Source organism: Odocoileus virginianus, chromosome 6, assembly GCF_023699985.2.
Source record: "Odocoileus virginianus isolate 20LAN1187 ecotype Illinois chromosome 6, Ovbor_1.2, whole genome shotgun sequence".
NCBI lineage: Eukaryota > Metazoa > Chordata > Mammalia > Artiodactyla > Cervidae > Odocoileus > Odocoileus virginianus.
Window position 1 is genome coordinate 6,168,642 of NC_069679.1, and position 11,142 is coordinate 6,179,783.

Here is an 11,142-nt window from a genome sequence, read left to right on the forward strand (position 1 = left end):
TTTATTGTAAGCATTTCTGCACATCACCACAGATTCTTCAAAAATATTAATAATGGCACCAATTCTGAAGTGTGGATGCACTATAATGTATTTGTCTGAACGTGCTCAGTCACGTTTGACTCTTTGCAACCCCATGGACTATAACTTGCCAAGTTCCTCTGCCCGTGATATTTTCCTGGCAAGAATGCACGCTGGAGTGGGGTGCCATTTCCTACTCCAGAGGATCTTCCTAACCCAGGGCTCAAACCTGCGTCTCTGGAGTCTCCTGCCTTAGCAGGCAGATTCTTTACCACTAGTGCCACCTGGGAAGCCTCTACTGAGCCGCCAGGGAAGCCCATTTATCTATCCATTCTCCTATTAAAGGAAATTAGCTTATTTTCATTTTTTCCCTATTATGCTTAACCATGAAGAATATACTTTCATGTGATTCTTTTCTTCTCTGTTTGATTGTGTCCCTTAGGGTATATTCTTAGAAATGGATTATAGTTTTGTGCTGGTTATTTTCCATTCTTTTTCCCACACCTTCTCTGCTTTTCTTCATTTTTTTGTCTCTTTATAGATTGCAAGTCTGGGATCTCGTGCCTCTGGCTTCCTTGAGCTTCATTCAGTTCGTGGCGCCAGGAGGAGATCAAGAAGCAAGAAGAGAGAGAAGTCAAGGTTTCTCCTCCTGTCTTCCTGCTCTGAGGCAGCCGCTGCACGCCTGTCCCTACCTCCAAGCCCTGCCTCCCCCTCCTGTCTTAGTGGTTCCTCCTCCACTGTTCTTGCCCTTACTGAGTTCCAGAAGATTATTTCCTTGCCTTGTCCCTTTATCTCTAGGGATGTTGTTCTTTGGCCTCAACAACCCTTGTTTACTCTCTTAACCTGGGCTACCCATCTGTAAGTAGTCCTTTTACTAAAGTCTCCTCATTTGAACCATCCTGGAAGAAATCCCTTTCCTTCTGGGATTCTGACAGACACACACTGTTAAATATATTCTTGACTAGATATTGCCAAATTGCATTGCAGAAAGGTTATATCCAGTTATACTTCCATTTGTAGTTTGTGAAAGCCTGATGAGTTGAGCTTTTAAAATAGCAGTTGATTTTTGAGGGCATTCGGTCTCCTGTTTATTATCTGGTAGCTTCCCTTCTGATGTCACTCATAGGCAAAGGGTTCTACCACAGGCCATCTAAAGAAAAGTCATGCAGAACAAAGGTGAAAACATTGGGATAAGCAGTTATGTGGCATTTACAACCCTGAAATTCACAATGCAAGGGACCCTGGATTGTATTGTGAAAATGAATCTTTTGACTGACACCTGTGAAAGTAGAGAGGAACGCATTCTGCCTGGGTACACAAATACTATAATGTACTTTGGGATGTCACCTCATGTGTAGATCACAACTAAATTCTAGCCCAGGAAACCAGTGGAGATGCAGTGCTATTGCCTGTAGGGTGTTTTTGTTTGTTTGTTTGTTTTGTTTTATCTTGTTCTTCCGTGTAGGGTCTTAGTATTCATTTGGTGAAAAAACTTATTCTTGGTCTTCCAAGCCAGTTTCTTCTTGGTTTTCTTAGGAGAATAATTTGCAGATACATGGATTATGAGAAAGAGAGAGAATCCACAAAGAAATTTTCTTCCCTTCTCAAAGAGAGGAAGCTACACTTACTGGCATTTCTCACAATGGTTGCTAGAAAGTAGTTGAGATTTTAGCCGAGTAATACCTTTCTATTACAGCTGACTCAAGATACAGGTGAAAACATTGTGCTTTTCTATTTTCTTGCAAAATATTGAGACACCTAGTGGGCACAACATGAAAATGTCTTTATGGAAAACGGTGAGTTCAGTCAATGCCCAGGTAAGTGATATTCAATAAATGCCTCAATGCTTAATTCTACAAAAGTATTCTTTTTTTTTTTTTTTTTTGCTGTGCTGTGAGGTATGTGGAATCTTAGTTCCTCAATCAGGAATCAAACTTGTGACCCTGCAGTGGAAGCATGGATTTTTAACCACTAGACCACTGGGAAGTCCCTAAAAAAGTATTCTTATTAGAAAAATACCCAGAGTCAGGAATCAGATCAACCATTGACTCATATTAGATAATAAAGGTATATTAGTATCATATATTTTGTAGAACTTTAGTAGTTTTCAGAGTCCTTTAAAATTTCTCTCCATACTAGACTCTGGCTCCTGGAAGGTAGTTGTTACTGTTTCATTGCTAAGTCATGTCTCTTTCTTTTGTGAGCCTGTAGCCTGACAGGCTTCTCTGTCCATGGGATTCCCCAGGTAAGAATACTGCAGTGGGTTGCCACTTCCTTCTCCAGGGATCTCCCTGACCCAAGGATCAAACCTCACATCTCCTGCATTAGCAGGCCGATTCTATACCACTGAGCCACCAGAGAAACCCCCCTGAAGGTAGGGGCCACTCTGATTTCCTCCCAGCACTAGCTCAATGTCTAATATATAAAAATCAGATGCCCAGTAAAAGTTTTGTTAACTGAACTCATCTAAACAACCACCCAAAGTGGTGGGATATTTTCTGATTTTTTTCTAGGTGAGGGGAAAAAAAGAGAGTAGAGACAGTTGTCCTCTAGCTAAACAAATATAAGAGCCAGCTGTGAACCACATCCTGTACTCCTTGAGTTTTGCCCCTGTGCAAACCAACCATGTGGGAAAGCCTCCCTTGCAGCTGTTTGGTGTCGTTTCAGGGGCTCTGAAGAGCTCTGGTGCCATAGTTCTTTATGTTGCAATGCAGAAAAGAATTCAGTGACAGGCAGAGTGACAGATCAGAATTGGAGGGGGTTGGGGGGACAAGTAGGGTGGACAAGAAATGCCACACCCTGAGAACTTACTGGACTACATTTTTATAATCAAAGGAAAAGTGGAAAGGGGAGAACTTCTTTGTCTTTCTAGAGTAGAGATCATACTTCCATTCATTTGTTCCTCCTCAGGTTGGGTAGGGGAGTTTTCTTGTCCTTACATAATCAAGCAAGTTCCACAAATTACTGTTTTTTTATGTGTGCAGAGAGCATGTCCTAGCGATCATTAACTTATTGAGCTCACTGGACAGTATGTGGGTCTCATGCCACTGTTGTTTTATTGTTTGGGGACACTTCTAGTGCTTCTGCTGCATGGTTTTGTTGCTAAGCGAGCCTGATGGTTTTGTGGTTAGGGAAACCTGCTTTCTTGAATAATCATTAATTTACAGGGGTCTCCTATACAAACCACTTACAATAATCCCTAGTGGGATTAGCTATTTAGTCACCTATTTTGTTCCTTTATTCTGTCCCTATCACCCTTGCTTACATAAATTCTCATTGCCCTTCCCCTCTGACTTCAGTTAGCATCCATCTTTATTTCATTGCTTCAGACACTTTTGGAAGGTCATAGTGTTTAAATCAGGGGTGGTCAATCCATGACCCACGTGAGGCCCCAGCAGGAGACTTTCTCAGAGAATTTTCCACATTAGATTAATTGGTACTCATGCCAAAAACTCAGCCTCTATGCATTGGTGGTGAATTGAATCTCAGAGACAGAGATTTGGTTGAAGAAAAGAGTAGTTTTGCTTTGCCAAAGGGGGGTACAGTGGGCTTACGCCTCAGAAACTGTGTGTCCCAACCAGGGAGGATTTGGTGAGGAGTTTTACTGCAGTGGTTCAAGGGCAGGGTTGCTGATTAAATTTGGGTGTGTGCAGGGCCTGCACTCCTTTAATCTGGCCTCGGGTCATCTCCTGATGAGTTTCTCTGGTTCTTTTTTTTCTTTTGTCACACCACACAGCTTGCAGGGTGTCAGTTCTCCAGCCAGGGAAGGGCTCTGAAAACCAAGTAGGAGTTGCCTTTTTGTAAGAAACATTTACATTTGTAAGGGAAATCTCCCCCTTCTATGTGGAAGAATCTAAAACTCTAGAAACCTTGGTAGGAAGGCAACTTAAATCTGCATCTCTTTACTGTACATTTCCTGTTAACCTTCCAGAACTGACTCTCCCTACCCTAAACCACTTTTGTCTTTAGTTGATAAAAGTATTTAAAATGAGGCGGTTTTGGTGAGCTATTCAATTTTCCTGGGTGCCTCCCACATATTTATTTACTTATTTATTTATTTATTTATTTTAATTGGAGGCTAATTACTTTGCAGTATTGTAGTGGTTTTGCCATACATTGACATGAATCAGCCATGGGTGTACATGTGTTCCCCATCCTGAACTCCCTCCCACTTCCCTCCCCATCCCATCCCTCTGGGTCACCCCAGTGCACCAGCCCTGAGCATCCTGTCTCATGCATCAAACCTGGACTGGTGATCTATTTCACATATGGTAATATACATGTTTCAATGCTATTCTCTCAAATCATCCCACCCTCCCACATATTTATATAAGTAAACTTTATATGATTTTCTCCTGTTAATCTGTCTCATGTAAATTTAACTCTTAGACTAACACTGGGGTTTAGAGCAGAGAAAGGTGGCTTGTTGCAGGGCCAAGCAGGAGAATGAGCAGCTTATACTCAGAAAACCTGGAGTCCCCAGTGGGCAAAATTTGGGATGACGGTTCATCTCAAAAAAAGTTGTGTGACTTTCCTCTGGTTGGTTGGTGGTGAGGTAACAGGGTGGTGTTCTAGGAATCTTGTGCTCAACCTGAAGATACCATCCTCCACCTGGGTTCCTGCAGAAGAACTCAAAGATATTGTGATATTGTTATATGTGTCTCTTCAAAAGGACCTTACCACTGCACTATTGTTTTTTGTTAGTTTGCTTGTTTTGTCATGCCACGGGCATGTGGGGTCTTAATTACCTGACCAGAGATGGAACCATGCTGCCTGCAGTGGAAGCACAGAGACCTAACCACTGAACCTCCAGGAAAGTCCCTGCATTTTTGTTTCTTGACTGCTCCTCCCGTTTCTGTAGTCCCTCTCCTCCCTGATTAGCAACGGTTTGAATCATCCCTTTGGAACTCAGCAAAGGTCTAGGACACTGAATGAAGCCTATATCCTACAAACAAGAAGCAGAGCATGAAGGGTTTGTACCCAGGAGAGCCTCACAATGTCTTGCTTAGTTTCAGTTTGTTTCCACTTTCTGGCTATTGTGAATAATGCTTCTGTGCACGTGTGCTGAGTCACTCAATCTTGTCTGATTCTTTGTGACCCCACAGATTGTAGTCTGCCAGGCTCCTCTGTCCATGGGATTCTCCAGACAAGAATACTGGAGTGGGTAGCCATTCCCACCTCCAGGGAGTCTTCCCTGACCCAGGGATCAAACCCAGGTCTCCTGCATTGCAGGCAGATGAGAAACTGTTCATTCTAAGTTATAAAAGTTCTTCGGATATAATAAGTCTTCAGATATGTTCTTGGGGTCTGTGATTTCTCAAATCTGAGAAATACTGCCCCAGGATGATTCCATTGCTTAATAAATAAGCTGATTAGGTCACACAGTTAAAGGAAGCTTTATGATTCATAGCACAAGCTTGCTATCTTTCTTATCTGTGAGAAGTGAACATCTTGATTTAGGGTCTTCCCAAGTTACGCGGGGCTCCCCAGGTGGCTCAGTACTAAAGAATCTGCCTGAAACACTGGTTTGATCTCTGAGTCAGGAAGATCCGTTGGAGGAGGAAATGGCAACCCACTCCAGTATTCTTGCCTGGAGAATCCCATGAACAGAGAAGCCTGACAGGCTATAGTCCATAGGGTTGCAAAGAGTTGGACATGACTGAGCACATGCGTGTGCGCGTGCACACACACACACACACACGCACACACACACAAGTTATCTGTTTTGTTCTTGAATGACAAAAACCACCATTAGCAGTGAGGTTAACCTTTAACTAATAACTCTTGTGCATGTTGATCCAGTCCAGATGCTTGGCAGCTTTTAGTTCTCTAAACTTTTGGCCTGAATACTGGTAATATTTCCTCCGGTTGAAAGTCAGCAAAAAGAATCACCTGGCCAAACATCCCCATTCAGTCTGCTTTTCTTCCAGTGCCTCCCAGGGGAGATCTCTGGACAAACAAAGCTTGTTGACCCAGTTTGAAGGCCTGGAAAATTATCATGTGAGTCACTGGGACAGCAGAGCTAAGTGCCAGGCCCTTGAGAAACTATAAGCACAGCCCTCCAGGGTCATTTGTGTCCCAGTAGGATGTGATCTGGAATCCCAGAGAAGCCTGCCTCTTTTCACCCAGCTGCTCCTGCCAGAGGTTTCCAAGCTTCTTGGCTCTGCAGAGGCCCATTCCTGGTTTTTTTCCCAGCAGGCTTTGGCTCCAGCCATCCAGAGAGCAACAACTCAGTTGCAGGAAACCAAAACAAACCCGGATACTTAGAGGAAGACTTGCAGTGTTGTTTGGAGCAAGGCCATGGGCTCTCTCAGGGAAGGAAGTGCTGAAGCAGCTATAAAAGTTTCAAATTGAAGACCAAGAATCCAGAGGCAGTATTTAAAAAAAATAACACGAATGAGGCGGGGCCTTCAAAGAGGGCTTCTAAATTATCTAAGGAGTGTTTTATAATGTTCTGAAGATGTTACTTCCTAAATTACAGGAAGAGCTGGAGAAACATAGTCAGCAAAGCAATGCGTGGGTAACTGTTACATTTAGATGGGGTGGACAGTTTATAGTGAAAGGTTGTTGCTGAGCCTTGAAAGACTGAGATTCTTGGCCTCTGGAGGAGAGGAATTCAACCTGGGGCCAGTGACGAGGCTTGATAACTCTGAGCTTTTGTGTAATAAAGATTAAAGTATAAAAGAGATAGAGAAAGCTAAAGAGTGCCAAAGCTTTGCTGGTCCTCAAATAACTCTCCCATGGGTATAAAGAACTGCTGGGGAGGGGTGAGTACCAAGGTTGGGGATTCCAAATCCCCAGTATAGCTCAAGGACAAAGGAGTAGGGGTCTGTAAGAGTAGGGGAGGAGAATGGTCACTAATGGTCTTTATCTTCTCTTTAAAAAAAAAAAAAAAGCAACATCTTATGTCAAGGCTTATTCTAGAGTCTTAATCATCAGGAGGATGTAGTTTTAACACAGAAGTTGATTCAGAATTGTATAATTGTATAAATTCATGTTTGGTGGGTGTTTTAAGAGGGTGAGTGATGATTACATTACTCCCTTTATAGAAATGGCACATGAAGTCTCTCTCCTTCATGGTTTTGGAGGATCAACTTGAATGCCTGGAAGAGCTAGAAGAAGGCCATTTGATTACCAAGTTTTTGGTATATTTAGCACCACTACTGTCTTCCCCTCACTTCACTTCTGACTTTCTCCCTTAATCCTTTCTGCTTCTGTCGGATTCTGACATATCTGGCAAAAATACAGGAAATTTGCAGAAACAGGCTGTTCACTTCCCACCCTGGTGCTGTCACTGCAGATTGCTTCAGAGCTGCTGTCTCCTGGGCTTGGACAAAGTGTCAGGCATCCGTCTTTGTCCTCACAATCCGGGTGTCTGCCCTGCGTCCTGGGTGCCTTGCAGAGCCAGCAGACCAGCCCCAGGCATGCCCTCTGGGTACTTAGACTGAAGGCGGACTGTAGAGACTACTCCTAACGAGACAGTGGAGATAAAAGAGGGGCAGATTCAGGTAAAGGTAAGCATTTCATGTGTCTAACTGAAACCTTGTAACTCAGATTGGGACTTGAACCCACAGTCTTTTGTTTTCTTTAATCTTTAAAAAAAATAATTGTACTTATTTATTCATTTTTGGCTGTGCTGGGTCTTCCTTGCTGCGTGGGCTTTTCCTCTAGTTTCGGTAAGCAGGGATGACTCTCTGGTTGTGGTGTGCAGGCTTCTCATTGCGGTGGCTTCTTTTGTTGCAAAGGACAGGCTCTAGGTGTGCGGGCTCGGTAGTTGTGGCGCGTGGGCTGAGTTGCTCCGAGGCATGTGGGATCTTCCTGGATCAGGGATTGAACCCGTGTCTCCCATATTCGCAGGTGGATTCTCCACCACTGAGCCACCAAGGAAGCCCTGCCTCCACCCCCACAGTCTTTTAACTGGGATCACACACCTGGCCTCGGGACTTAATAAAGCTCAGGTTCTTGAGGTTTCATCACAGAAAGAATTCATTGGGAGACAAAGTGATAGATAAAAAATGGATTTATAGTATGTAGGGAGAATCACACTCCACAGACAAAGTGTGGGCCATCTCAAAAGGCAAGAGAGGCCCTGAAATATGGGGTGGTTAGTTTTTATGGGCTGGGTAATTTCATGGTAATGAGTGGGAGGATTATTAATATTTTCAGGGAAGGGGATTTACGAGAATTGGATCACCACCCATTTTTTGCCTTTTATGGTCTGCATCAGAACTGTCATGGCACTGCTGGGTGTGTCACTTAGCTGATGCTAATATATTGCAATGAGCTCAAGGTCCATTGGAAATTATATTTCTTGCCACTTTGGATCTACTTGGTTCTAACCAGTTTTTGTTACATCCTATGGCTATGTCATTCTTTTAAAGGTTGTCCCCACCCACTTCCCTCCTGTTTCATAACTGTATCTTCCTGATACATGATACCTGATAGTAATGTGCTAGCAGCATGGTCCATTGGTACTCTGTGATAATGGAAAATGTGCTACATCTGTACTGTCCAATATTGTAGCCACACATGGCTACTGAGCACTTGATGTGTGGCTAGTGAGAAACTGAGGTTCTCATTGAGTTTAACTAATTTAAATAGTCACATATCACTAATGACTAAAACATTAGAGACACTAGTGTTTTAAAAGATAGCAGAGAAGGGAATTCCCTGATGGTCCAGTGGTTAGGACTCCAAGTTTCCACAATAGGGGGTCTTGAGTTCCATTCCTGGTCAGGGAGCTAAGATTCCACAAGCCCTATGGTGTGGCAAAAAAAAAAAAAAGGAAAGAAAAAGAATAACTGAATATACGTGTGTATATATTCTTTTTTGTATTCTTTTCCATTATGGTTTATCACTGGCTATTGAATAGAGTTCCCTATACTATACAGTAGGACCTTGCTGTTTTCCTCTGTGCCTCTTTTTACACAGCTGTGAGGTGGGGCTAATAATGTCCATTTTATGGTGGTGTTGTGATAGATAAGACGGATGGGGTCTTGGGTGGAAGGAAGGAGCCTTTTTCCAGTGTACTCAATCAAAAAAACTGGCCACAAGTTATTAATATCTGGGAGAGACAGAGGAGCCCCAGGAGATGTGTATCCTTTTCACAAACTGTTAGGGGAACCACTGACCCAAACCGCCCTGCCTGGCCAAGCACCACAGTAACCACTTGCATGAGTTATCTTACAATAGGAGGTCCTTACAAGTTACCACCAACCAGAAGAATTCAGGAAAGTTCAAAAAGAGAGAGGAGACTCCAGTCTATATGTCCTACCAACCTCCCAGAATCCTTCTCTCTGGAATCCATCTTGGCTGAGTGATGCACATGCCACTGGGAAGGACCCTGACTCAGAATAATTAGCCAGAGACAACCTGGAAACTAACCCCATTACCATAAAACCCAAGGCTGCAAGCCACGTGACAGAGCAGTTGTCCTGGATGCCCTTACCCAGCTGCTCTGCGTCGGGGCTCCTCTTCCCAAGAAGGTCTCCTGCTTCGTCAGCACATGTGTCCTCAGACCATCCATTTCTGAGTGTTAGACAAGAGCCCACTCTTGGGCCCTGAAAAGGGTCCCCCTTACTGCAACAAAACCAGGGTGTGGGTTAACACCTGTGCTGCATTAACAACTGTTGAAGTTGCATTAAGATCTCACATTCAGACACTGACGAGCCTATTTGCAGGGCAGGAATAGGGATGCAGACATAGAGAACAGACTGTGGGCCCAGCGGGGGAAGGAGAGGGTGGGACAGTTGAGAGAGCAGCATTGAAACACACACATTACCATTTGTAAAATAGATGGCGAATGGGAAGTTGCTTTATAACCCCGGGGGCTCTACCTGGTACTCTGTGAGAACCCAGAGGAGTGGGATGGGGTTGGGGTGGGAGCAAGGCTCAAGAGGGAGGAAACATATGTATACTTATGGCTGATTCACATTGTTTTATGGCTGAAACTAACACAGCATGGTAAAGCAGTTATCCTCCAATTAAAAATCAGTTTAAAGAAAGATCTCACACTCACAGCTCCTTTTAGTTTTTTCAGTGGTTTTGCTGGAGTCTTCCCCTTTTATTCTGAGTTCTGTTCCCATCATCTCTCCCTCCAGCCAGTAGTGTGACATTCTTGCTGGTGTTGACCTATTCACAAAAACATGTAACAAAATTCTGTCCTCTGGAAGGCATCAACTGTAATCTCTGCCACCTGAGAATCCCATAGATGGCTCCCACATGACTGTGAAGAAATGTTTTCTCCTGCTATCTCATCCTTTCTCTGCTGAGTCTGCAAATACGGGCTACACAGGCACTCAAGAATATTTCAGCAGCTCCAGGTTTTAATCTAATCTTAACATATCCATTTGCCTATATCTTCATGCCTATAATGATTTAATTGCTTTCTTTTACTGCCTATAAATCAAGGCTCTGTCATCTAAGAAAAGATCAGGATAAACAACCATATGCTCTGACATAAACCACAGCAGGATATCCTCTATAACCCACCTCCCAGAATATTGGAAATAAAAGCAAAAATAAACAAATGGGACCTAATTAAAATTAAAAGCTTCTGCACAACAAAGGAAACTATGAGCAAGGTGAAAAGACAGCCTTCAGAATGGGAGAAAATAATAGCAAATGAAGCAACAGACAAAGAATTAATCTCAAAAATATACAAGCAACTCCTGCAGCTCAATCCTGGAAAAATAAAAGACCCAATCAAAAAGTGGGCCAAAGAACTAAACAGACATTTCTCCAAAGAAGACATACAGATGGCTAACAAAACATGAGAAGATGCTCAGCATCACTCATTATCAGAGAAATGCAAATCAAAACCACAATGAGGTACCATTACACACCAGTCAGAATAGCTGCTATCCAAAAGTCTACAAGCAATAAATGCTGGAGAGGGTGTGGAGAAAAGGAAACCCTCTTACACTGTTGGTGGGAATGCAAACTAGTACAGCCACTATGGAGAACAGTGTGGAGATTCCTTAAAAAACTGGAAATAGAACTGCCATATGACCTAGCAATCCCGCTGCTGGGCATACACACTGAGGAAACCAGAATTGAAAGAGACACGTGTACCTCAATGTTCATTGCAGCACTGTTTACAATAGCCAGGACATGGAAGCAACC

At 43.2% G+C, this 11,142-nt stretch overlaps 1 long non-coding RNA gene across 2 annotated transcripts in view; it reads left to right on the top strand.

Annotated features, from left to right (window-relative positions):
* The window catches only part of LOC110126909 (uncharacterized), a 63,118-nt gene that overhangs the window by 30,279 nt on the left and 21,697 nt on the right, over positions 1-11,142 (top strand). For both annotated transcript variants that reach the window (XR_011488139.1, XR_011488138.1), the window contains one exon: positions 560-7,532. This is a non-coding gene — a long non-coding RNA (uncharacterized lncRNA). The remainder of the gene's footprint in view (positions 1-559; positions 7,533-11,142) is intronic.